We start from the raw sequence: 27,725 nt of genomic DNA, 5'->3' as shown, positions 1-27,725 counted from the left end.
TTTAATCAGAAAAATAATCAGAAAGAAATTACTGGAAACTAGCGAGATCACAAAAAAATGAACATGATAAAAGGGGCCGTTTGTTTGCAATTGTTGTTGTTTAGTTTAAGATTTAAAACCCAATCATCAATGTTTTATTATAGTTTTACAATAATAAGTGATACATTGACCATAATGAATTAATTTGTGTCAAGATTAAACATTAGTCACAAAGAAATAAAGTGGTATTTACCATTATTTTACAAAAGAAAGAGGACACTTGTACTTATTCAGTCGCATCTGTTTATTTGTTGTCACAGGATAATATGTTTACAACACATTTAGAAAGAATGAAAAATTCTACAAAATTTCCACCAGAAATACAACCTGAGCAGCTTTAGCACTCTTTCCAGTGACAGTCCAAATACAGTTATATTCAGACAGAGAAACAGAGGAAGCTCCCAGAAAAAAAAAAAAAAAAGTTGCTATCATCATCCTGCACATGCCACACAAGTGTATTCATTTTTCAGAACCACAGAACAGGAATGACTCTTTTAATGTTTTTACATGATGTGAGTAAACATGAATCTGATTGCCTTTGTTATTGTAGCACATCTTCTAATAAAGTAACACAAAGATTAATATAGTGGTATATAATAATTAATATAACCGATTAAATACTAATTCACATATGCCATATAACATAATTTCTATGAAATAAAGAAACATTTAGAAACCCACAACCAGTGTGACATCAATGCCACCTTCATTAAAATGGCATTAGATAATTTGCATCTTAAATCTTATCAATTTTCTTGTAGAAATATACTAAAAGACGATAAAGACACTCATCAGAGGAACAAGAAACACCATCAGGGAAGCACACAGACAAGAAGCTTCAGATACCTTCACTTGCACTGGGACCCACTTATCTGTGAACAGGGAATATAATGCAATGCAGCGAAATGTAATGTGTTGATGACAGAAAAATTATCTTATTAATGATTAAAATTAAGTGAAATGTTCACCTGTTTTTCCTTCAGACAACATCAGAGGACCCATGGATATGGAAGCACTGTCATGGAAGTCCAAAGACCTGCGCTCTCTCCAGTGCGGTCCAGAGGTACAGTTCTACAGGAGAAAAAGACAAAGTCCAGCTGTGTAAATCCCTGTTGAATATCATTGAACAAGCATGAAACATGAAGGAGTGCAATAAGTCTCCAGAAGAGGGCAGCAAAAATAACTACTGTAGCATCCCTGACATTAAACTTTATCACTATGGGCATTAAGAGTGATATTTCCCTGACAATATGCACATACTGTACGGTTTGATCAACAGATTTGATTGATTTACAAGCATCCATTATAACTGTCACATTTCACAATAGATAGATATATAGTTAGAGTTAATATAATTGGTAAATTACATTGCTAGAGGTTTTGTAAACTCACTGTTGAGCAGCGATTGCTTGACAGAAGGCAAAGATGAACAGCACAGTGCAGGTAAAGCTTAGTGGAGTTTGCAGTGAAGATAAACATCCTAAAGGAGAAACGGCCGGATGTTGAGACGCCGTTCTGCTGTAGCTCCACTGTATCATCATCTGGATTGGGACACCTGAGAATATCAATAGTGATAATCATCAAATGAAATAATTTCATGAAAGATTTTCCATTACAGTGACATAAAACTGATCATTTTGGAATAGAAAAGAAGCATTTCTTTACTCTTGAACAATGAGATCCCAGCGTAGATCATAATTGGGATCATTCACAGGTGTAGCCCAACACGTGTCCATCACCAGGGCAAACTGTCGGCTGTCGACCCCCTCAACACGAACTTCCACATGCATCTCCTGGTTGAGCTCTGCATCCACTCTACCAGTGAAGGGCTGCGTGAACTCATCGTCCTGATAAGGAATCATACGAACACGATATCTCCCTTCACCCGCCGGAAGGCTCTTGTGCACAATGCTGCCAAAATAGTGAATAGATCTGTGTTAGAATGACCCTGTTTTATGGTAGTTTTTAGGATTGCATCATATATTCTTAGTTTAGAAATGTTTACCATATTTGCTTTTTCATATATTCATTTGTGTTTTTCATTTTGTTGTCATCTCACAATTCTGACTTTTTAACTTGCAATTGCTACTTTTTTTCTCACAATTCTGATTTTTTTCTCTCACAATTGTGAGATATAAACTCACAATTGCATGATATAAAGTCAGAATTGTAAGAAGTTTCACACAATTGTGTTTATATCACAATTTTGAGAAAAAAAGGTCAAAATTGTGACTTTATATCACGCAATTGTGAGTTTATATCTCAAAATTCTGACTTTATAACTTGCAATTATGACTTTTCTCACAGTTGCAAGTTATAAAGTCAGAATTGTGAGATGTAAACTCACAATTGCGTGATATAAAGTCACAATTCCTGAGATATAAACTCGCAAATGTGAGAAAAAAAAAAGTTTCACATAATTGTGAGTTTATATCTCAAAATTGTGAGAAAAAGTCAGAATTATGACTTTAGGATTAGTTCACTCACAAAAAAGAAAAAAACAAACAAACAAAGAAAATTATTTTATTATTCACAGAAAATGTTGACATCTGCACTAGCTCTTTTTGGCATGTTTATGATAGTACATCTTAAATTAGTGAAATCCGCACCTCTCCAGTGAGTTGATTTCCACATTCATGGAAAGTGTTTGTGTTTGGGGGTAAGCGCAACTGAAAGAAAGCTTCAGAATTTTCTCTCTGCTGATGAGGCCTTCTGATTTTGGTGTCCCCAGAATAAAGTTATCATAGATGAAGTGGGTGCCGTTGGCCTGTAGGGAAAAAATGATGTGAACATCTGGGAAATATGCAATATTTCTTTATTAATGTGCTACCAAAATTTCCCTTTAATACAGCTTCCAAACTTATTTGGAAGCTGTATTACGTCTATCAGAACTTCTGCCAGTTTGTTCAGAGAGGTTGAAGGAGGGAAGCTACTTCACTCAAAAAAATTGACCACAAGAGTTCAATAATATTTAAGTCAGGTGATTAAGCTGACCAGGGCAGATGATAAAGTTTATTTTGGTGCTCCAACACTGTCCTGTCTGTGTTTTATGATCATAACACCATTTTTTTTTTTTTTTTTTTTTTTTTTTTTTACATTTTAGCATTAGTGTCTGAGATAAATTTTTTAGCAGTTGCAGTTCTTTCACTGATTCTGGCTTTGTGAAGTTTTCTGTGGTAAGTTTTTGTGATCTTCAGGGTAAATACTGAGATTTGCTGTCAATTTGCAGTTTGTCTGTGTTGTTTGGACACAGTCCTTCTTATTGCTCATTGTGCATCCCTATCATCAACTTTCAGTTTTTGTCTTTTATTTTTCTTAGCTGATGAACTCTTGCCATGCTTTGTATACAGAGTCTTAATCATAAAGACAGTTGTTCTTAAAACACAACATTTGGGTGTTAAGGTTCCAGATACTCTTGGGCTTCAATAATTTGCCCTTTTTGGATGTCTAACAAGTCGCCCATCTTACACAAGCTTGTACCAAATATTGCTGAAAACCACTTACACTTCACTGATAAAAACTAGAGAAAATAAACAACAAAAATATAAATAATAGATAAATTTTTTACTGTAACCTTCACAAAGGTTATTAACCAGTCCCTCCAGAAAAACGCGGAATTTTTTTGTGATTGTTGCGGGCTAAAATGCTTGATTTTGCGGCACGTTTTCTTAAAAAATGCGATAGAATATGCGGGATATTTTTGCAATTTTATGCGATGAAATTGCGGGAACTTGCAAAAACTGCGGTTTGATTAAAAACATAAAAAATAAAAGGTGATTCCCCCAACACCCTGTTCTCACTAGGCTACTACTTTAATGTAAAGAGTAATTTCCTATTACTTCCTATGATAAGCAAGCATACTAAATCACAGAATATTTAAGTTCTCATTCTGTTTTATTTCAGACCTTAATTAACACATGGCTCAAACTTACAAAACATTGAGTCAAACAAGTTCTGTAGCTTTACAAAAGGAATATGAGTTTGTAGAAAGGCGCTATATAAAATAAACGTATTATTATTAATATCCAACAACTTCTATAAAAATGAATAAATAAAATATTTTTAAAAAATGTGTGCTTCTTCCTGCCTGCTTCCGCTGCTGCTTTTACCATTCTTGGCGGTGGCAAAGTGAAAGTGGTTTTCCAGCGTCAACACGCAGTTGCACAGAGTGCAAAATATTTTGCCCCCACTGTCATGTAACACAGCGGGAAACTGCTTCGCGCTGTCTTTTGCGGTTATTTTTATTGGCAAATGAGAATGATTTGTGTGCTTCATCATGGTTTCATGGTTTGCAGATGATGTTCACGTCGCGTAATTACGTCACTTCACAAGGTTCCCATGGCAATAGGGGGAAAATAATGGCGCTTTACTAGAAGTAAACGCAACATTTTTCAACTTTCTGCTAAGATATATGTGACTTTTTTGCAACAAAAATGCAGGTATTATGAAATCATGCTAGCCTCGCATATATTTTGCTTGCTGAAATCGGCAATTTATGCGGCGAAAGTGCGGCGTATTTGAAAAAATGCGACCCCCGCATAAATATGTAGACTTTGGCTGATTATGCATGAAATCAGGCGATCGCATAATCGCGTTTTTCTGGAGGGACTGATTAACCCATATGATAATGGGTTTTCACTCTTTTTTTCCCCACTCAGAGAATATTCCTAGAAACTGCTCTAAAGAGGTAGGGGAGAGCAGGGACGAAAGTAACATTTTTCACAAAAATGTAATTTTAAAAGGTAATGTTTTAGACAGCGATATATTTTTGCTGTGGTCAATAACTCACAAGTGTGGTTTATCAATACCAGGTGGTATTTTGTACAAATGTAGAACGGCTTCAGTATAATTTCACTTTGAACATAAGTTGCACATTGTTACTTTCGACCCCTTCAGGTGGGACGAAAGTAACACACAGGTGGGTCAAAAGTAACACAACAATACAAGCTAGATTTTTTTGTGCTAGTCTTGTTTTTATTAAATATACCTGACCATGACCTTGTTCATAAGTACAGGTCCTTCTCAAAAAATTAGCATATTGTGATAAAGTTCATTATTTTCCATAATGTAATGATAAAAATTAAACTTTCATATATTTTAGATTCATTGCACACCAACTGAAATATTTCAGGTCTTTTATTGTTTTAATACTGATGATTTTGGCATACAGCTCATGAAAACCCAAAATTCCTATCTCAAAAAATTAGCATATTTCATCCGACCAATAAAAGAAAAGTGTTTTTAATACAAAAAAAGTAAACCTTCAAATAATTATGTTCAGTTATGCACTCAATACTTGGTCGGGAATCCTTTTGCAGAAATGACTGCTTCAATGCGGCGTGGCATGGAGGCAATCAGCCTGTGGCACTGCTGAGGTGTTATGGAGGCCCAGGATGCTTCGATAGCGGCCTTAAGCTCATCCAGAGTGTTGGGTCTTGCGTCTCTCAACTTTCTCTTCACAATATCCCACAGATTCTCTATGGGGTTCAGGTCAGGAGAGTTGGCAGGCCAATTGAGCACAGTAATACCATGGTCAGTAAACCATTTACCAGTGGTTTTGGCACTGTGAGCAGGTGCCAGGTCGTGCTGAAAAAACAAAATCTTCATCTCCATAAAGCTTTTCAGCAGATGGAAGCATGAAGTGCTCCAAAATCTCCTGATAGCTAGCTGCATTGACCCTGCCCTTGATAAAACACAGTGGACCAACACCAGCAGCTGACATGGCACCCCAGACCATCACTGACTGTGGGTACTTGACACTGGACTTCAGGCATTTTGGCATTTCCTTCTCCCCAGTCTTCCTCCAGACTCTGGCACCTTGATTTCCGAATGACATGCAAAATTTGCTTTCATCCGAAAAAAGTACTTTGGACCACTGAGCAACAGTCCAGTGCTGCTTCTCTGTAGCCCAGGTCAGGCGCTTCTGCCGCTGTTTCTGGTTCAAAACTGGCTTGACCTGGGGAATGCGGCACCTGTCCACCTGTCTGACTCAGTCCACTGCTTCCGCAGGTCCCCCAAGGTCTGGAATCGGTCCTTCTCCACAATCTTCCTCAGGGTCCGGTCACCTCTTCTCGTTGTGCAGCATTTTTTGCCACACTTTTTCCTTCCCACAGACTTCCCACTGAGGTGCCTTGATACAGCACTCTGGGAACAGCCTATTTGTTCAGAAATTTCTTTCTGTGTCTTACCCTCTCGCTTGAGGGTGTCAATGATGGCCTTCTGGTCGGCAGTCTTACCCATGATTGCGGTTTTGAGTAATGAACCAGGCTGGGAGTTTTTAAAAGCCTCAGGAATCTTTTGCAGGTGTTTAGAGTTAATTAGTTGATTCAGATGATTAGGTTAATAGCTCGTTTAGAGAACCTTTTCATGATATGCTAATTTTTTGAGATAGGAATTTTGGGTTTTCATGAGCTGTATGCCAAAATCATCAGTATTAAAACAATAAAAGACCTGAAATATTTCAGTTGGTGTGCAATGAATCTAAAATATATGAAAGTTTAATTTTTATCATTACATTATAGAAAATAATGAACTTTATCACAATATGCTAATTTTTTGAGAAGGACCTGTAATTGCAAACATATTTTGTCCTTTATCTTTGCAAAAAAAATATTAAAATTACATTTTTATTTCAAATTGAGAATTTCAGTTTCATCAAATATATCAAAAGTAACCTGACAGTACAAACTTGAATTGTTTAGAATATTTTTGGGGGGCAATGTCAATTTATTTTATAAAACATTTTTTCAACAGTTTGAACAATATGAAAATTAAATTAGCATAATATAAATTCTCAACATAATGTAGCAGTAGTCATGTTTCCAATCCAGCTGTTTTGATGCATACATTCAAAATATGCATAAAAACATCTGAATAGAAACACTGCAAATTCATAGGTGGGTGTGGAAAAGCTAAGGTATGGCTAAAAACTAAATGTGAGTATGGTAAATGTAAACAGATTGGGTGAATAAATGGTGACATACAGAAATCAGCAACAGATATGTCCAGAAACGCCCTCTCATAAACATCTGGCTGAATCAGACCTCTGTCTGTCTTTCTGACCCTCACCCTTGGCATATTCTGCTAGTATAATACGACATAAACATGTTTTAATAAATGCTGCAACGCAGAGAAAGCCACCACATTAACAGTGGGACAAAAGAAACTCTTGTGGTCACTGCAGCGGGACGAAAGTAACAAGTGTTACTTTCGTCCCGACAGGAACATCTGACATTTAAACCCGAATTACTTTCATACTGAAAAATACTGACAAGTCAAACTTCAGGATGTGTTACAGCACTAAATAACCTGTAGATTGATCATTATTGTGATGCATGAAAGGAGAAACACAACTTGTAATTAGAAAAAAAAGTACCGCTTCAGCAATTTATTTACCGTACTCGAAAACTGTTTTCTGGACCTAACCGCGGGAAACGATGACGAAATCACATGATGTTTGGCAGCTCCGTCAAGGGTTGCGTGCTGAACATGCTGTCATAACTTGAAATGCAAATGTAGTCGGGGCTCTGAGAAAATCGCTTTGTTACTTTCGTCCCGCGTTACTTTCGCCCCGGTTCTCCCCTACATATTTTAGGGCCCTTTCTTTTGAAGTTACAGAGTTTGACCCCCATGACTGGATGATTGGATGATGTACTTGAGTCTTGAATAGACTATACTTAGGGAATCTTACCACAAGATTTGTACCACAGATGTGTTCATCGTTATCAAAATGAAATTCCACTCTGCCGTTCCGGACCGTTCCTCTGCAGCTAGGATCATTGAGGTGTAAGATGTCAGCTGAAAAACCAGCCTCAAAGAGCTGACAGCGAGACACAGACATGGAGCCGGAGCTGCTTTCACAGTTTTCTGAGAAATCTGAAAGAGAACATTCATAAGATTGACAGAATCATTTAAAATGTCATTTTAAAAAAACATAATTGTTTATTGTTAAACAATACCAACCAAAAGAGTCCGAATTTGGGCTGTGAGTGTTGTTGTTGCATAAACAGCCATAAACACCATTTCTCTTCCCACAGTGTTCATCCACAGAGCAGCGGAGTTCAGAACAGTGATCTTTCACACCTAAGAGAAGTACAGATAAATAAAATACAACACGAAAAAACACTGAGTCGTGTGAACAGAGCCATAGTCCCTACAGAATCCCCCAATGCCTGAAGTCCCCCAATGTAATAAAATAGTTTTTTTTATAGCGGACTGTAGGAATCATTTCATCATTTTGATCATGTACCAGACTTTTTTTTTACCCACATGACCTTTAGAATTACATTGAGAAGCAATTCTTACTTTCTACTAGGAATTGATTGCAGTAGCATTGCTAAAACTTTGTTCATTATGTTAAAAATGTTAGGAGTTCTCCTCTGACCACTGTCTGTCACATGCTTTGATTTATGAAGGGCAGAATACTCTGCTGTGATGCCACCGTATTACACACACAATATATGGATTTCCCATGGGATGCAAGTTTATTGAACCTTGAACAAGCCAATTTGCCACATCTACTAATAGTAACTTCTTGGATTGAATCTGACCTCAGAGTATTTTCATTGAGTTTCGCTGGGCCTTAAGAGCAAAATTTCGAGCAAGCTCCCACAAGCTCCTGAGGAAGATCAAAGCATCCTTGTCACATCTGGCTAATTGTCACTCTTCTTCCATCTCTGAATGTGTCTTCACTGCAGCTAAGTCACATTTTCCTTCTATCCTCATTGCTTGTTTTAACAACATTCTTGTTGTTCATCCTTTTCTGGTTATTATTGCCATGCTTGTTGCTTTAAGCTTTCTGGATACTATTGGAAATATGCTTTTTACTTTAACTGCAGGGTGAGGGTGAGTAAATCATGGGATAATTAATTTTTTTGGGTAAACTATCCCTTTACGCTTTTCTGGTTGTTACTGGGAACATGCATATTGCTTAAGCTCATTCAGGTAACTGCATATAAAGGGGCAAACTGCTCTTCTCCACATTGTAAAAAAAAATATTTGCTTAACACACTTTAGTTATCTTTTTGCACTGACTCAGTTAAGTTGTATTTACGTAGAATATTAAGTATTCAACTTGACAAATTTATTGTTGTTTGAACTTAAAAAAATCACCTTACTTTCACAAAGTTACCCCAACTAAACTTTTTAAGTTTTCAGTACAAACAGTAAAATGTTTTTTGTTCACTCAACTTAACTTTTTGAGGTACTAATTTCTACTGACTTATTTAAGTTTTAATGACTTAGAATGTTATGTATTTCACCTTGACAAATTTAGGTAATTGAGTTTATAAAGTTTAGTTGGAATAACTTTATGGAAGTAAGGTGAACTTAATTTTTGAGTTATTATTTTTCACTGACTCAGTTAACTTAAAAATTACTTAAAATATTATGTATTTTCAACTTGACAATTTTAGTTATTTGAACTTAGTTCAATAGTCTTTGATACAAAAGTTAATGTTCATGTGACCTATTTTGGCTTATTTTATTAATTCAATAAATTAAATAATTATTTTATGTATTTATAATTATATTTTTATTTCAAATGTTTCAGCCATGTTTCGTTTGAGAACTTTATTCCCATTTAAATTCATTTCTCCTGCAAATAATAATTGATCTGATTTCAGCCGCTGAAACATCAACTGCAATCAAATCAATTAAATTTCTCAAGATCTGAGCAGAGGATGATTAAACAACTCCAAAAACAGACAGCATTCCAAAAACTTATTACAGACCATTATTTCTTTACTGAATGAACACTGAGCACTGTGCCTTTGTACATCCGACTGACTGCACTTTATCTTATCTATACACCATAGAATTTATAAAGGTTTAGCTCTAATTAATGTTGTTTTTTGCTTGTTTTTTTATTGAAAAAAATTAATGAGAAGTCACCATCATAGTGAAAAGTGTTTGCTTTAGTTGAGTACTTGACCCTTGACTTTTCTTAAATGACTTCTTTATACCAATTGCAGCAGTATTTCATTAAGATCACTTGTGCTTTGATAAAGTATATCAGCTGAAGTTGTCTGCTTTTACCACATTCAAATGCTTGTCGTATGGTGGTTTAAATTACTGTTTAAATGACTGTTTCAAAGCAAATATAGTATTAGTAAGGTTGAGGCCTCTACTGATATGAAAATTATCTTCTTTTTACTAAGCAAATTTTGCTGTGAGAGAAAGAGGCACTAGTGCATTAACACTAACATAAACTGAGAATATCCGAAACCTATCGCTGTAAGTTTGTTGTTGGCAGATGTCGGCATATGGTTTTGTTTTGGGGATTATCGCTGTACTCCCTGTTCTTATCCATGATAGGCTCCTTTTCCTGCCCAGAACTGAACAATACCACCAATACAAACTGTATGTTCATCTTTGACAGAAGAGGTCCTGACAGACATTACTTTTTCTTTGAATTGACTACACGCATGTGTAACCGTGGGATGAACAGAAAAATGTTGAGAGTGAATGTAATTAAAATGCATATTCAAAAAGACTGAATTCATGAAGTATGCAAGATGATACTTTACCAGTGGCTGTGATTTGTGGAGTAATAGTTGTTGTTTCTGTTGTTTGTGTTCTTGGTGTTGTTGCTGTTCCTAATGCAGTTCTTATTGATGTTGCTGTTGATGGTGTTCTTGATGTTGTTGCTGTTGTTGATGGTGTTATTGCAGTTCTTGTTGTTGCTGTTGTTGATGGTGTTCTTGAAGTTGTTGCTGTTGTTGATGGTGTTATTGCAGTTCTTGTTGATGTTGATGTTGCTGTTGATGCTGTTCTTGGTGTTGTTGTTGTTGCTGTTGTTGATGGTGTCATTGCAGTTCTTGTTGATGTTGATGTTGATGTTGCTGTTGATGCTGTTCTTGGTGTTGTTGTTGTTGCTGTTGTTGATGGTGTTATTGCAGTTCTTGTTGATGTTGATGTTGCTGTTGATGCTGTTCTTGGTGTTGTTGTTGTTGTTGTTGTTGCTGTTGTTGATGGTGTCATTGCAGTTCTTGTTGATGTTGATGTTGATGTTGCTGTTGATGCTGTTCTTGGTGTTGTTGTTGTTGCTGTTGTTGATGATGTCATTGCAGTTCTTGTTGATGTTGATGTTGCTGTTGATGCTGTTCTTGGTGTTGTTGTTGTTGCTGTTGTTGATGGTGTTATTGCAGTTCTTGTTGATGTTGCTGTTGTTGATGGTGTTATTGCAGTTCTTGTTGATGTTGATGTTGCTGTTGATGCTGTTCTTGGTGTTGTTGTTGTTGTTGTTGCTGTTGTTGATGGTGTCATTGCAGTTCTTGTTGATGTTGATGTTGCTGTTGATGCTGTTCTTGGTGTTGTTGTTGTTGTTGTTGCTGTTGTTGATGGTGTCATTGCAGTTCTTGTTGATGTTGATGTTGATGTTGCTGTTGATGCTGTTCTTGGTGTTGTTGTTGTTGCTGTTGTTGATGATGTCATTGCAGTTCTTGTTGATGTTGATGTTGCTGTTGATGCTGTTCTTGGTGTTGTTGTTGTTGCTGTTGTTGATGGTGTTATTGCAGTTCTTGTTGATGTTGCTGTTGTTGATGGTGTTATTGCAGTTCTTGTTGATGTTGATGTTGCTGTTGATGCTGTTCTTGGTGTTGTTGTTGGTGTTCTTGATGTTGTTGCTGTTGTTAGTGTTGCTGGTATTGCTGTTGTCGAAGGGGCTGTGACATCTGATATTAGGAACAATTGTTTTTATCAATTATCAATTTAATAATAAACCGAAAGGTAAATAACTGAAATACATTTGAGTAAATGCTCACTTGAACAATAAGCTCCACAAAATATTGGACTGACAAACTCATAAACATAGTAATTTCCTGGACAGGCTTTGACTTGAATAGGGAAGGATTTGTAATTACAGCAGCCAGTCCATGTGGAACCACAGATTCTGACGGGTGACCACTCCATCTCCCAGCTGTGGATGAGAGCCGTTGAGCCACATTGGGATGTAAGTGCCACACATGTACTGATTAACACAGGATTCTGTCATCTGGACACTCTGACCGTTGTAGAACAGCCTGTACCAGCCTGAGCTCTGGAAGTTATCACACCTTAAATTGTTACTATCATAACGATTGTTTGTGGCTCTCCAAGGCTCATCCAGACTTTTGTAGTTAAAGCAGGGGTCGACGCTTGGGGTGGTGAAACGTACTATTATGAAAAAGTAGAGAGAGAACATTTTATATTGCAGATTAATTTATTCAAGATAGTAATATGAAACCCTACAATGTAATTCATGATAAGCATGTCAAATTCAGTATAAAGAACAATGAATGTACCTGCACAAGTATACAGGAGCTGGGATTGAAAGAGGAGGCCTAGTAAATTTGTAGACATAATAATTTCCAGGACAAGCTTTGACTTGGATTGGGTTGGATCTGTAGTATCTGCACTCCTCAAAGTGAGAGCCGTAAATGTCACGAGTAACAACTCCATCTCCTAACTGAGGATGAGAGCCGGCAAGCCACAGAGAACTAAAACCTCCACATGGCAAGTAAGACACACACCATTCAGGCATCTGAGCACTCAAGCCATTAATGTAGAGTCGATACCAGCCATCCCAGCTAACACGGAGTGTCATCATAATCAGAATTGAGTCCATATCGGTGCCCATAATCAAGTATGTTTCTCCAATAGTTGTTGAGTGTGTTGTAGTTATTGCACGGGTCATAATCTGCGAGTGATGATATGATAAGATTAAAACAAACAAGGCATTTTCATTGAGAAACTTCATGGCTATGTTCTGTCATTCCAAATTCGATTATTTGTGCATGCATTTGGAATCTGATGTAAAATTATTGATGTCCACATTGTGTATCATAACTGTTCAGATCCGATTTGTATGTCCATGCCACTCTTTCGTTTTCCGGAATGTCTGCATTGGTTTCTATGGCAATGATGTTTTGTTGGTAGGTATATGCCAAAACAACAACTGCAACCGCAACACAGAGGGGTTTGCAGTACAGATGACACAACATGAAAATGTGTAGCCGCTGGCACTGGACTACTGCGTTAAACCCCGTTCATACCGCCAGCGACTTTGTCGCTGCATGTCGCTTGTCTCTGTGAAGTCGCTTGTGGGCATTCCTAGTGCTGTTGCTCTAATGTTACTGGTAGACTGCATGTCTGCTCATATCTATAGAAAATGCAATCACAAATGATATATAAAACTAAGAAATCATTCTAATTTGACTAGGAATTAGGCTTGAAATTCTAGCACAGGCTTTCTGTGGCAGTTTCTTTTCCATGCATCATTAATTATATGTATGCAGTGAAATTGTGGAATGCTCTCTTGCCTGCACTCGAGACGGTGACGTGGCTCCAGAGAGCCTTCTCTCCTATTGGTTGTTGCTTGGGAAATTCGCTCCTCATTTGCATAAAGTTGAATTTTCTGAACTTGTCATGTGTCTTTCGACGCTTGACACGCCTACGGTCACTGTCGCTCATGTCGCCGGAAGTCGTCAGCGCTCCATTGAAATGAATGGGATCATGTCGCCTTGTCACTGGTGGTGAACGGGGCTTCAGCAGCAGAAACACAGGAGGCTGATATGAGCGGCTTTATTCCGTGCTGTCGTCTCTCCCAGTCTCAAAACATGTCTCCGCTACATTGCCAATTTCTTTTCGTCCAGCACTTTGCAACAACATAACCTTTGTTTCTGCAGCGACTTTCTGCATGTTCTACGGAGCCCTGCACATGGCATGCAAAAAAAAAATTAAATTGTGTGCACGATTTACTAATTCATTCCCTCGATTTATAAATCATGTGCATGATGTATAAATCGAGGGGATGAATTAGTAAATTGTGTGCATGTGTCACAGTTCCCTTGTCTCCCGGACTACATTTCCCAAAATCCTCCTGTTTCCACACCTGCACTCACTTCCTCGTCATCTCTCCTTCATCACGGATTACCTGCACCTGTTCCTGATCATCTGCACTCCCTTTATTATGGACTCACTCCCTGCACTCCTTGTCTAATCTTAATGTTATCTCAATGTGTTTGGTTGTGTGTTATTCTCCTTCATTTATTAAATACCTGTATATTGTGGAAATCCGTATACGCCTCATCTCTTGAACAGCCACACGTAACAGAAGATTAGACCTAACCATTGGATTTCTACAAAACTAATATGGGTATCTTCCTCATCTCCATGCCTTCTAGAAAACGCCAGCCCAAGCTCTCAGCGGAGGACCGCATATGGACTGTTAAGCAGGACGGCCGCCCGCTGGAGAGATATGTTAAGAAATTTGCAGAGCTGTCTTGTAAGGTGAGCTGGCCAGATGCAATTTTGAACTCCTGCTTTCTGAGGGGTCTGGACGAGGATACGATCCGCTATTGTGAACCTGAACCTGAATGCCTCTATTCCTTAGTCGAATATATTAATCTGGTTCTGTTCCTCAATGGTTCCGAGTTTGAAATTGAAGAGGTTCATAGGCGATTGTATCTTCCTTGTCCGGCTCCCTCAGAAGCACAGGTGGCCTGGCCAGTTCACCAGCCATCGACTTCCTCCACCCACCCCCGCCTTCGCCGAGCCCGCCCCGCCTTCGCCGAGCCCGCCCCCGCCTTCGCCGAGCCCGCCCCGCCTTCGCCGAGCCCGCCCCGCCTTCGCCGAGCCCGCCCCGCCTTCGCCGAGCCCGCCCCCGCCTTCGCCGAGCCCGCCCCCGCCTTCGCCGAGCCCGCCCCGCCTTCGCCGAGCCCGCCGAGCCCGGTATGTCTTGGTTCCCGTCTCCAGACCCCCACCAGCCTACCCGAGCCCGCCAGCCTTTCGCCTTCCACGAACCCACTCCAGCCTTCCACGTGCCCGCTCCAGCCTTCCACGAGCCCACTCCAGCCATCCACGACCCCGCTCCAGGCTGCCACTTGCTCGCTCTAGGCTTCCACGAGTCCACATCAGCCTTCCACGAGCCTGCTCCAGTCTTCGCCGCCGAGCCCGCTCCAGCCCACCTACCAGTTCCAGCCCACAAGTTCCGTCCTACCACCAGGGACTTCCCCAATATAATTTTTTTTGGGGGAGGCCATATACCCGTGAGTGGGGAATATCCAGGGCCCTAAGGTCCAGACCCGCCATGGCCAGCCGAGGTTCCAGACCCGCCATGGCCTGCTGAGGCTCCAGTCCTGCCATGGCTGCCACGGCCTCTGACCCACCATGGTCGCCTGGATCCATGGACACACCCTGGAGACCTCCGTCCCTGTCCGCTCCTCTCCCTGCACCTGCGTGAGGTCTCCAGGGCGCCCACCCCCACTCCCCGTTTGTTCCATCTACTGCGCGAAGCTGCGCCTACCGGGAGGGGGAGGTACTGTCACAGTTCCCTTGTCTCCCGGACTTCATTTCCCAAGATCTTCCTGTTTCTACACCTGCACTCACTTCCTCGTCATCTCCCCTTCATCCTACCTCATGTTCCTGATCATCTGCACTCCCTTTATTATGGACTCACTCACTCCCTGCACTCCTTGTCTAATCTTAATGTTATCTCAATGTGTTTGGTTGTGTGCTATTCTCTGCTTCATTTATTAAATACCTGTATATTGTGGAAATCCGTATACACTTAATCTCTTGAACAGCCACACGTAACAGCATGATTTAGCCTTTTTTATTTTTTTCTGCATGTCATGTCCGGGGCTCCATATGTTTCCTATGACAACGTCTGACATTTACGCTTTACGTGGCGTGAAACCATCACATAAACCACACGAAATCTGATCAGAGAGGTAAGACTGAAACGGATTTCCAGAAATGTGATTTGAATAGGATTTCAAAATGGATTTGTAAAAATCGCATTTCATGTGATTTTTTTTTGGCCATTCAGACTGGCTAAATCTGATCGGATTTCAATCAGATATGCACAAAAATCGGATTTGGACTGACAGTCTGAACGTGGCCCATGAGTACAAATCTGAACATGTCAAACATAAAGATCACAAGATTCTAAAAAAAAAAAATAATACTAAACATGTTTTAGTGATGCCACATGTGACACAACACAATGTTTTATTTATTTGTAATAACTAATTTATTCATTTACATACTATGATTAACAACTTACTCGAATTGTTGGATCCAGTGATTATGGTGGGACTTATAGTGGGAACTGGCTGTGAAACGGTGCTAATATCTGAAAAAGGAAATTATATGAAATATAACAAATTATGAAAAATTATTTTAAATTGTTTTAAAGACTTTGTCAAAAAAAATGGAGTAAATCATGGTACTTGTGCAGTATCCCGCACACCACACATCTGGTTTCACAAGTTCATAGACGTAGTAATTTCCTGGACATGCTTTCACTCTGATGGGTCTTGTTCTGTATTCACAGCAGCGAGTCCCATAAGTCCCTCCACAGACCTCCCTGGTCACCACTCCATCCCCTATCCGAGGGTGAGGACCGTTGAGGTACAGCGTGATCCATGCGTTACAGCTGTCTGAACCAACACAGGTCTCTGGCATCTGGATGTTCATTCCATAGTAGAAAAACCGGTACCAGCCATTCCAGGAGAAATAATAATCACAAATGCTGTCTACGCTTTCATTGTTGGCTCTCCAGGGGCGATCCAGAGACTGATAGTTGTAGCACGGATCACTGCTGATGTTTTGGAAAGCAACTGTCATGGAGTTTGCAGAAGTACAGTTAAAACACTGCATTAACATTGAAGACAATTTAGAGTATTCTAAAACCAATAAGCAAGGTTATTTTCATGATTTTGAAATCAGCAGTTATATTCTAACCAGTGCCATGCAGTCTGATCCAAAGGTCCAAGAAGACTGTGTGGTAATATTACCCCGTGCTCACATACTGTAATGTGTCATCTGTTTCTGTGTTTCTTGAAGACTCTTAAGTTGATTTTGTTTGGTTTTATGTTTTGTGTTTCTATTTCCTGTATTGAGGGAGCGCTACAGTAATGATGGGTGGGTGTGATGAGCTAATGTTTAATGGACTGCACAGCACTGATTCTAACTGTTTAAAACATGTTTAATACATAGAGCATTTACTCTTCATATTGACTTTTAAAATTCACCTGCACAATACGTAGGTTTGGGGATTGATGCATTGGGTTTGACAAATTCATAGATGTAATAATCTCCTGGACAGGCTTTGACTCGAATGGAGGTGGACTTGTAGCTGCCACAAGAAGACGATGACCACAACCACCACCATGCATTAGTTCCCACAACTTTACGGGTCACCACTCCATCTTCAATACGTGGATGAGAACCATTAAGAGACAGTCCAGTTTCACCACCACAATGCGTAGTACTCATACACCACTCAGACATCTGAGCACTTTTTCCTCTTAGATACAACCGATACCAGCCACTCCATTCAACAAGAGTGTCATCATATGTGTTAATGTAGTAATTCGGCTGTATGTCTCTCCAGTATTGATCTAGAGTGGTATAATTATAGCATGGATCAGAGCCGGAAGTTGTAGAACCTGATGTTGAATAAAACAACAGAAACAATCAGTTCTGTGATGATACATTCTCAATCACTGATTATTATTCAGAATACAGAGAGCAAAAAAACTAACAGTACAATACAGGTAAACATTTGTGTCTGCATGACAGAGAAGATGTGGATTGAGAACCTCAAATGTATCATTTATACTCATCTCTAATAAAAACCTATTAATTTTCTAGAAACTGTATCTGAATTTGTTTCCCCAAAGGTAAAGCTAAGCTTAGTTTTGTGCTGAAAAGTATGCAGAAAGTTTATTTATGAATATTGTTAGTATGACATAAACTTCTATATAGACCTCTAAACCTAATGTGTATTATACAATGTTGGGCTGGTTTCTCAAAAAATGCAATTTATTACTTGTTGTCACTCTTTTAAAAGTAATATTATTACTTATTACTTCCTTGTAGCAGTAATTTGCTAAATAACTGTGGTAATTGAGTATTTTCTTTTCAAAATTGTGACTTCGCATGTGTGCGTCTTTGTTATGCTAGGTTTTACATATTTTATTTTTTATTTCTTTATACAGAACTATTATAGCTATTCATTTTCCACTGAATTATGTGATCTGGTGAGCATAGTTGCTTCCAGCACTGCCTCCCTGTGTTTTCATTTGTACAACAGCTGTTATAACTCTGAGGAAGATTTGCATTGCGTGTCACTCATATTACTCTTCCAATGATGAAGTTCCACTATGTTTCTGAGTTCAGTTTCATACATACTGTGCATACTAACTGGGACTAGTCACAGCACTTGAATATTGTTGCCCTATTGTTGGCTTGATTGCTTCTATTGCTCTCCTTATTTGGATAAAAGTGTCTGCTAAATGATTATATGTAAAATGTACTAACCCAGAGAAGCATTTCTACATATGAAACAAGAAGCTAATATACAAACGATTACAACAGCATGGTATTTTTATGCAATTTTCATGTGATTTGGTCTATTGTTTTTTTTTATTTTTTTTATAAGAATAAAGAATGTTTACATGGGAAATGCTAAGCAGGGGTAGGACTTAGCTTATTCTAAAATGCTACAACATATTTTTTGCCTCATCATATGACCAAAATCCACATTACACTGTAAACACGAATAAGTTGGACTAACTCAAAAAAATTTTGGTAATCAGCTACATCAAAATTTTTGAGTTATGTTCCCAATTTTAAGTAAGCAGAACTATCAAGTTTTGAGTTTGTAGTACTCATATTTGATACTCATACATTTTGATAGCAATTAACATAAAAGATTTAATTGATTAACTTTTTTTAGTTCTTGCAAATCAAATGATTCATTTACTTCACTGTTTGAGTACTCTAATTTATACATTTAACTTAAAGGTGCAATATGTAGAATTTTCTGTCCGCTTCAAAACAAAACAAAACAAAGGAGTAGCTTGATGACGCCAAGTTTGAGAGCGGAATCTTGGGACATGTGATCTTCACATGAAAAGAATTGGGATAGGACTCAGGAAGAAATCATGTTCATGTGATTATTAATGTTACTGTAGTATGAAGCAGAGCAGGGCCAAGTGTTGTGGGAGCTGAATGAGGCTGCTGGAGCGCTGAAGCGCAACACACGCCTTACGAGCAGCGGAACTTTTATTATGACACAGTCGCCGGCGCTGCTTCCGCTTTTCCGGTTATGAGTATGAGGTAACGCAGCTCTGTTTATCATATTAGATACATTTGAGTGGCAGCTGCTGTGAAACACTTGTTTGAGACACACTGCTGTAAGATAGATCGATTTGAGAATATCATATTAAATGCTGGATGGCTTATGTTGATAAATGGCATGCAATTCATTTTAAAACGTATTGTGTGATGGAGAAAATTCTGTATTACTGTTACTAAAAATAAAGCTGTATCTGATTATGCTATGTTAGCTATTTGACAAAATAGTGTTTTTCCCTGAGGCTGTTACGGTACAGACGGCACGGAGGCAGAAGTAAAAGCAAGTAAGGTTGTTTATTGAAATTCAGCAATGAGCTGGTGAGTAAATGGTGGATAGAGAGTTCAATGTGATGAGAGGGAATTGATACTGTCCTTTGTTGCTGGTAGATGGAATTCGTGGTTGATGAGATGGAGAATGGCAGACGAGGAACACTCACACACACGGAGGGAGGAACACAGGAGGAAGACTGGAGACACTGGAGAGACTGGGATCGCTGGTAACAGGTAAGTAGCAGGTTGGAGTCCTTGAGGTAAGTATACATGAGTCTGTATATCAAACGAGACCGGACAAAGACTGTGTGTGTGAGTGTGGGCTATATAGTGCTGGTGATTGCGGGGATGATGATGTGCAGGTGGCGGTGATTAGAACTCCGGTGATTGAGTGCGTGGGTATTGCAGAGAGGTGGAGCCTGACGTGTCTGTGACACTACCCCCCCTCCCACGGCCCGCTCCTGAGGGCCGAGGACCCCGACGTCGTGGTGGCCGACCTCGAGGGCGTGGGGCAGGTCTGTCCGGGTGGCTGGTGTGGAAGGCTTGTAGCAGGTTGGGATCAAGGATGTCGTTCCGCGGGACCCACGACCGTTCCTCTGGCCCGTAGCCCTCCCAGTCTATGAGGTATTCCAGGAGACCACCACGGCGCCGGGAGTCCAGAATCTCACGAACCTCGTATGCAGCTCCATCCTCCAGAAGAAGTGGAAGGGGGGGCTCGGCGGCTGCCACGTCAGGCTCTGTGGAAGGATGAGAAGGATGGTGAGGTTTCAATAGAGACACATGGAAAGTGGGATGAATCTTGTATTGTGGAAGGAGCTGAAGACGATACGTGATGGGGTTGATCTGCTGAATGATGGTGAACGGGCCAATGAAGCGGGGACTCAGCTTCTTGCATGGCAGACGCAGTCTGATGTCCCTGGTCGACAGCCAGACCTTCTGCCCAGGTTTGTAGTTGGGAGCGTTGGAGCGACGAAGGTCGGCTGTCATCCTGCGTCTGCGCAGGGCCCTCTGCAGCTGATGGTGGGCTGAGTCCCACACCCTCTCGCTCTCCTGGAACCAGTAGTCGACAGCAGGAATGTTGGAGGGTTACCCGTCCCAGGGGAACAGTGGGGGTTGGTAGCCGAGTACGCATTGAAAAGGTGTTAATCCGGTGGAAGGCTGACGGAGGGAGTTCTGGGCGTACTCGGCCCAACCCAGGTACTGGTTCCAGGAGTCCTGGTGGCCGTGACAGAAGGTACGCAGGAAGCGGCCGATCTCTTGGATCTTCCGTTCCATCTGCCCGTTCGTCTGAGGGTGGTATCTGGACGATAGACTTACGGTCACACCCAGGAGCGACAAGAAGGCCTTCCAGACCCGGGAGATGAACTGGGGGCCCCTGTCAGATACAATGTCCTCGGGGATTCCATAGTAACGGAAGATGTGGTTGAACATTAGTTCTGCAGTGGTGAGAGCGGTAGGTAGACCTTGGAGAGGACACTACTCGATCCACTACCACGAGGATCGACACTAATTGATCCACTACCACGAGGATGCAGGTGTGACCGTCAGAAGGTGGGAGATCCGTTATGAAGTCAACTCCCAGGTGTGACCATGGTCGCTCAGGAACGGGCAGAGGAGATTCTTGGAGCCAGGACGATAGGAGATAGTGAAGTCGAATCTTGAAAAGAACATGGCCCAGCGAGCTTGACGGGGGTTTAATCTTTTTGCAGCTTTGAGATACTCCAAGTTTTTATGGCCGGTCAGAACTTGAAAGGGGTGTTTGGCTCCCTCCAGCCAATGCCTCCATTCCTCCAACGCGAGCTTGACGGCCAGGAGCTCACGGTCACCGATGTCATAGTTGACCTCCGCCGGGTTGAGCTTGCGGGAGAAGTTGGTTGCCCCTGCTGCTGTGAGAGAACCGCTCCCACTCCTGTGGTGGATGCGTCCACTTCCACGACGAAAGGCCGGTTGGGATCAGGGTGGACGAGGAGGGGAGCGGTGGTGAAGGCATTCTTGAGGGTTTCAAAGGCTCTTGTGGCATCTTCGGACCAGGACAGAGACTTGGGCTGATGGCGAAGGAGGTTGGTAAGTGGGTAGACGATGGAACTGTAGCCTTTGATAAAACGACGGTAGAAATTGGAGAAGCCTAGGAAGCGTTGGAGTTCTTTTACGGTTGTAGGAGTGGGCCAGGACCGGATGGCATCCACCTTCCCCTCGTCCATCCGGATGCCACTGTGATCAATGTAGTATCCGAGGAAGTGGACAGATGACTGGTGGAAGGAGCATTTTTCCGCCTTGAGGAACAGCTGGAACTGCCGTAAGTGCTTGAGGACCTCCGCAACGTGGTGGCGATGTTCGGCCAGGCTCCGGGAGTAGATGAGGATGTCATCGATATACACCAACACGAATTTATGGAGAAACTCCCGGAGCACCTCATGAATGAAATCCTGGAATACGGAGGGGGCGTTGACTAGTCCATAGGGCATGACCAGATATTCGTAATGGCCGGTGGGCGTGACAAAGGCGGTCTTCCACTCGTCCCCCTCGCGTATCCGGATGAGGTTGTACGCACTGCTGAGGTCCAGCTTGGTGAACACAGTGGCACCACGGAGATGTTCCAGGGCCGCTGGGACGAGGGGAAGTGGGTAACGGAATTTGATGGTTATCTTGTTGAGTGAGCGGTAATCAATACAGGGCCGCAAGCCTCCATCCTTTTTGGCCACGAAGAAGAAGCTGGAAGCAGCAGGGAAGTAGACGGACGGATGTATCCTTGCTTTAGGGCCTCTTCAATGTAGTCCTCCATGGCCTTCTCCTCCAGCACAGATAGGGGGTAGATCCTTCCCCGTGGCACTGGCTCACCCGGTAGCAGATCTATGGCGCAGTCCCATGGCCGGTGTGGAGGTAATTTGGAGGCTCGTTGCGGGCAGAAGACGTCGCTGAAGGGGGCGTAACAGGATGGAATGTCGATGGATCATTTCTCGATGGGGCTCTCGATGGAGGTAGCACAGAAACAGTGTTCGCCCCACTTCAGGATCTTGCCCGTGCACCAGGAGATGGTTGGGCTGTGTTGTTCGAGCCACGGGCGCCCTAGAACCACGTCAGCGGTGGATTCCTCCAGAACCAGCAGGTGGATGTCCTCGACATGAAGGATGCCAACGCGGAGTTGCAGTGGTCCAGCACAGCGGCTGATCTTCTTGTGGCCTAGGGGCTTTCCGGTGATGGAGTGGGCTTGATAGATATTAGGCGAAGGCGAGGTTTTGAGCTTGAGTTGACGACAGAGGGTCCCGGAGATGAAGTTCCCGGCTGACCCTGAATCGAGGAGCGCGACAACTGGAACAGACACATTTGCAGCAGTAAGGTTTACAACAGTGGTGAGTGGTTTCATCTTGAGTAAGGAGGGAAGGATGGCACTCACCAGAGGTCTTGGAGGGCGAGTTGGGCATGCGGAGAGTACATGCCCAGGAGAGGCGCAGTAGAGGCACAAATTCAGGGTCAGCCGTCGCTGTCGTTCAGTGGGGGAGAGCCGAGAATTTTCTATTTGCATGGGTTCGTTGGCTGGTTCTGGGGAGCTGACGGGTTCGGACCGACGGAGGAGATGTTGAGGAAGTGGCTGGCCCTGGTGCTCTTCGAGACACGACTGCATACGAGTGCCTACACGGATGGCGAGTTGGATGAAGCGTTCGAGGCCGATGTTGTCCTCGTATGCAGCGAGATGCAATCGCAACTTCGGTTCCAACCCCTGGCGGAAGGAAGTGATGAGGGCTTGTTCATTCCATCCGCTGCTGGAGGCCAGAGTACGGAACTGCAATGCATAATCACTCACAGTGTTAGATCCTTGTTTCAAATTAGAGTTTCTCACCGACTGATGAATCCGAAAGGGGTTTTCCAAAGACTTCGCGTAAATGAGAGATGAAGGCAGAATATGATTTTACCACGGGGCCTTTCTGAATCCAGAGTGCGTCTGCCCAACGGAGAGCTTTTCCTTGTAGCTGTGAGATTATGAAGGCGATCTTAGAGGTGTCTGTGGGGTAAAGTTGCGATTGCATCTCCAGGACCAGCTCACATTGCAGGAGGAATCCGCTGCAATCCTCCGCCGATCCGGAGTAGGGCGCCGGCCTGGCCATGGGACTGGCGTGCAGGGTTGGAGTGTGAAACGAAGAAGTGAACGAGGAAGCGGCGACAGGTGCTGGTGACGGTGACGGTGGTTGTGGTGGAGTGAGTGCTCGGCGCAGCGCGCTCACGAGCTCCTGGAAAGGGTCTGGTTGGCTCATGCTGATATCCTGTCGTACTTTGCGGGTCCGGTCTTCTGTTATGGTACAGACGGCACGGAGGCAGAAGTAAAAGCAAGTAAGGTTGTTTATTGAAATTCAGCAATGAGCAGGTGAGTAAATGGTGGATAGAGAGTTCAATGTGATGAGAGGGAATTGATACTGTCCTTTGTTGCTGGTAGATGGAATTCGTGGTTGATGAGATGGAGAATGGCAGATGAGGAACACTCACACACACGGAGGGAGGAACACAGGAGGAAGACTGGAGAGACTGGGATCGCTGGTAACAGGTAAGTAGCAGGTTGGAGTCCTTGAGGTAAGTATACATGAGTCTGTATATCAAACGAGACCGGACAAAGACTGTGTGTGTGAGTGTGGGCTATATAGTGCTGGTGATTGCGGGGATGATGACGTGCAGGTGGCGGTGATTAGAACTCCGGTGATTGAGTGCGTGGGTATTGCAGGGAGGTGGAGCCTGACGTGTCTGTGACAGAGGCATGGTAAAGCAATGGTACTCGCAAAAAATCAAGAAAATAGATTTAAACAATAAGACTAAATGTGTTGAGCTATATAACAATAATTAGTTTTCTGTCCATAAATATATCACAAAACAGTTGTTTCATTGTCTATTAAAACATGTAATATATTAAAGCGTCTTTGGTGTTTCCATGATTTCTACAAAATAAAACCGGAAACCCATGGGTAACGCAGGTATGAAGGAATTGACAGGCGACTCCTCACACGTCCCGGAGCCTTGGTTAAAATTGCAATTTTCTCACGATTTACAAATAGTTGGAAACATTTGGGATATTGTAAGTACTCAAGTGAACAAAATATAACACTGGCTAGCTATAACATTAGCATAACAAAACATTAATCACTACTAAAGCTCCCTTACCATTAATCTTACACAATTAACATTATATAACACTTAATTTGAGCATTTACCCTCCCTTTGGAGTGCCATGGGTAAAGCATTCTGGGAAACAGAAATCTCATCTCAGTTTCAATTAAACTTAAGTTAGTCTAAATTAAAAGAAATTAATTCATACAACTCAACACAATGAAATGTTCAGTGTTCAGTTTACTTAAAATATGTCAGTGATGTGAACTCAAAAATTTCTAAATACTCATAACAGTTAATTTAACTGGACTAATTTGTTTCATTTAAGTTTGTCCTACTCAAACCAATTAAGTATTTTGAGCATTAGGGTTTACAGTGTAGATCACAGTAGGAAGTGACGTCACATGCACGTGCGAGTTGTGAATGTTACAAAAATAAATCTAGGAATGGATGGATTGTTGGATTTCAAATCAGGGGTTGAGGCATCAAAATTAACACTAACTGTAAAGAGCTGTAAAATTATTACAGAAATCTTGTTAGTAAATAGTTACACTATTAGTTACACAAAGTAATAGTATTACTTATTATTACTAATTTAACAACAGACATCTTTCTAGATAATGCGGAAATTAAAAGTTGTGCTGATTTGTTTATTCTTGATATGTTTTTAAAAGTACTAAAGCAACTTTGACTAAAAACATTTACAAATTGTAAATGCTTATTGATAACATAAACTGAATACAAGGAATCTTTTTGAAAACTTTCTTTTGAAACCCTGAAATATTTCTCTTTGAAATAAAAATATTTAATTTGCTTAAAATTTGATGTAATTGATGCTTAAAATTTGATAACTGTCATGTCTGCTTTGTCTTTCACTTTTTGGTTTCCAGGTCCTGCTCTGACCACCAGGGGAAGATGTTGTTACTGTTCTGCTGTCTATCAGGGATCCTCTCACATGTAACCCCGCCCATTTCACCTGTTTATCATTACCAGATTGCCTTTTTATCATTCTGATCGTTCAATATCATAGTGACAATCGTTGACTTCTTATCGTTCTGATCTTATTGTTCTGATCATTCCTTGTTTTTCTTATGTGTTTAACATCAAGACATTTCTATTCAAGTCATTACCTTCATCTGACATCTGAGATTGCTCTTTTAGCAGTCACAACTTTGCCAAATGAAGTAATAATTAACAGAAATAAAGTTGAAATTGTAATCGTAAATATGAAAAATAAGAACACAACTGCGAGAAATAAAATAACCCAAAACATTTTTTTTCTTCTTTATTCAAGGCAAATCTTCTATACTTTAGATGCAAATTCAAGAAGTAAATTTTACTTTGATGACCGACCTACACTACTACTATTCCTTAAAATATATTGCTACTGATCTTAAAACAATGCATTACATACTCTTAAAATGATCATGTGAAAAAGGCCATACTAACAGTTCATACACCAATTTCAGCTTTAATTTGATCAGCACCCTTAATGAATATCAACCAATATCCGAGAGGCTTTAATATGGCAGGTGTGAATTATTCCTACCACATTTTTAATAAAAAGCAAAGGATGGAAAGAGGAAAGATTCAATAAAGCGACAAAACATAAGAAACATGTTTGTCCATGGATCATTTCACATGTTAAATACAAAAGGATAATGTTTTAATACTGTCCGTTGGTTCAACCTGTAGATCCATCCACATGACAGATTATAAAATACTCACAATTAATCATCAGCATCAGCAGCGACACACACAGTGAGATCAGAAACCTCATAGTGACAAACTCCTACACCTGCACACATACACACAATACCCTTACAAAAAAAGTTTAAGTGTGCAATTGTATACATTTAGTTTTGAAGTAAAAATAAAAGCATACTTTATATGTACTTCTCAGAAATACCAACGCTATCTTACGAGGTTGCTAATTCATACAAATTTGTATGACCTCGCTCGTAGAGCAGTTGTTTCAACTTTTTATACTTGTTCACTTAACTCAGTCTAGTTGAGGACAAGAAAACTTAAAATTTCTTGTTGTCTGGACAATCTTGTTATCTCTACTGAAAGAAATAAGTTGAAATAACTAAATCGCAAAAATATTTTGGTCGAACGAATTCATACAGATTAGCCACTTCATAAAATATGTACAAATTGCCATGAGATCAGATTGGTATTTCTGAGAAGTACATAAAATGTAGACTAACTTTTGTACTTCTTAGAAAATTATTTACAATTGACATACTTGTAGTCAGTCTTTTAATAGAGATATACTTAAAAGTATAATGAAGTATTCTAAGTATACTTGGCTTGTAGTTGTGTTTACTCTTTTGATTGAGGAGCCTTTTAAAAACTTTTTTTTTTTTCACATAGATTTACATAATGTCTTATAAACTTACCTGTTTGAGTTTATATAGTAACAATTCAGATTTGGGGTGCAAAGTATGAAAATAATACATAAATAGTAAACTATAACTTAAGCATAATGTTAAGTCCACTTAAAGAGAACTTTCAAGTATCTTGCAGTATTAAACTACTAAGAGTATACTTCAAAGTGTACTTTCATTAACTGAAACAGTATACATATAAGTTCACTTGTAGTACAGTTGCAGTACAAATGAAAATTTATACTCAAAGTTTACTACTGTTACACTTAAAGTCTACTTAAGTGTAGCATACTTTCATACACTAAAAAGTGGGCCAATTTATTCCCAAGCAGTGTAGAAACAGTACACTTAAAAGTGAACTACTAGTCTAGTACATTGATATTTTTTGCTTACTACATAAAGTATACTTAAAATATACTTTAACTTTAAGTATACTTAATACAATGAACTTTAAGTATACTTAGCTTTTTGCGATGGATACACATATAGGTAGACCTGAATTATGTCTCTTTTAATTATTTTGCTAGATTTTGTTTATGGTGCACATTTGTTAAAGCAAAGGTTTTTTTTAAAGTTTTATTAAAAAAAACAAAAAACGAAGTAACATTCAGAGATATTTATAAAAGATTAATGTTTACAAAATTATCTCAGTCCATCAAAGTCAGTCATTTAAAGAGTGATTTGGGATAAAATGAAGAGAAATACTTTTACCTGAGATGAAATGCTTCTGCAGAGCAAACTCAGGGAGATTCAGAGTTCAGTGATGCTGAACTGAAGCTCTCACAGTCTCAACAGCCTTTATTAATACCT

The 27,725-nt window shown here is 40.4% G+C and overlaps 1 pseudogene; it reads right to left on the bottom strand.

Annotated features, from left to right (window-relative positions):
- Nucleotides 1-123: 123 nt before the first annotated feature.
- LOC125261311 lies at nt 124-27,725 on the bottom strand (annotated as a pseudogene).

Source organism: Megalobrama amblycephala, unplaced genomic scaffold (genome assembly GCF_018812025.1).
Source record: "Megalobrama amblycephala isolate DHTTF-2021 unplaced genomic scaffold, ASM1881202v1 scaffold386, whole genome shotgun sequence".
Lineage (NCBI taxonomy): Eukaryota > Metazoa > Chordata > Actinopteri > Cypriniformes > Xenocyprididae > Megalobrama > Megalobrama amblycephala.
The sequence above is the reverse complement of the archived record's forward strand: the minus strand, read 5'-3'. Positions and strand labels throughout refer to the sequence as shown.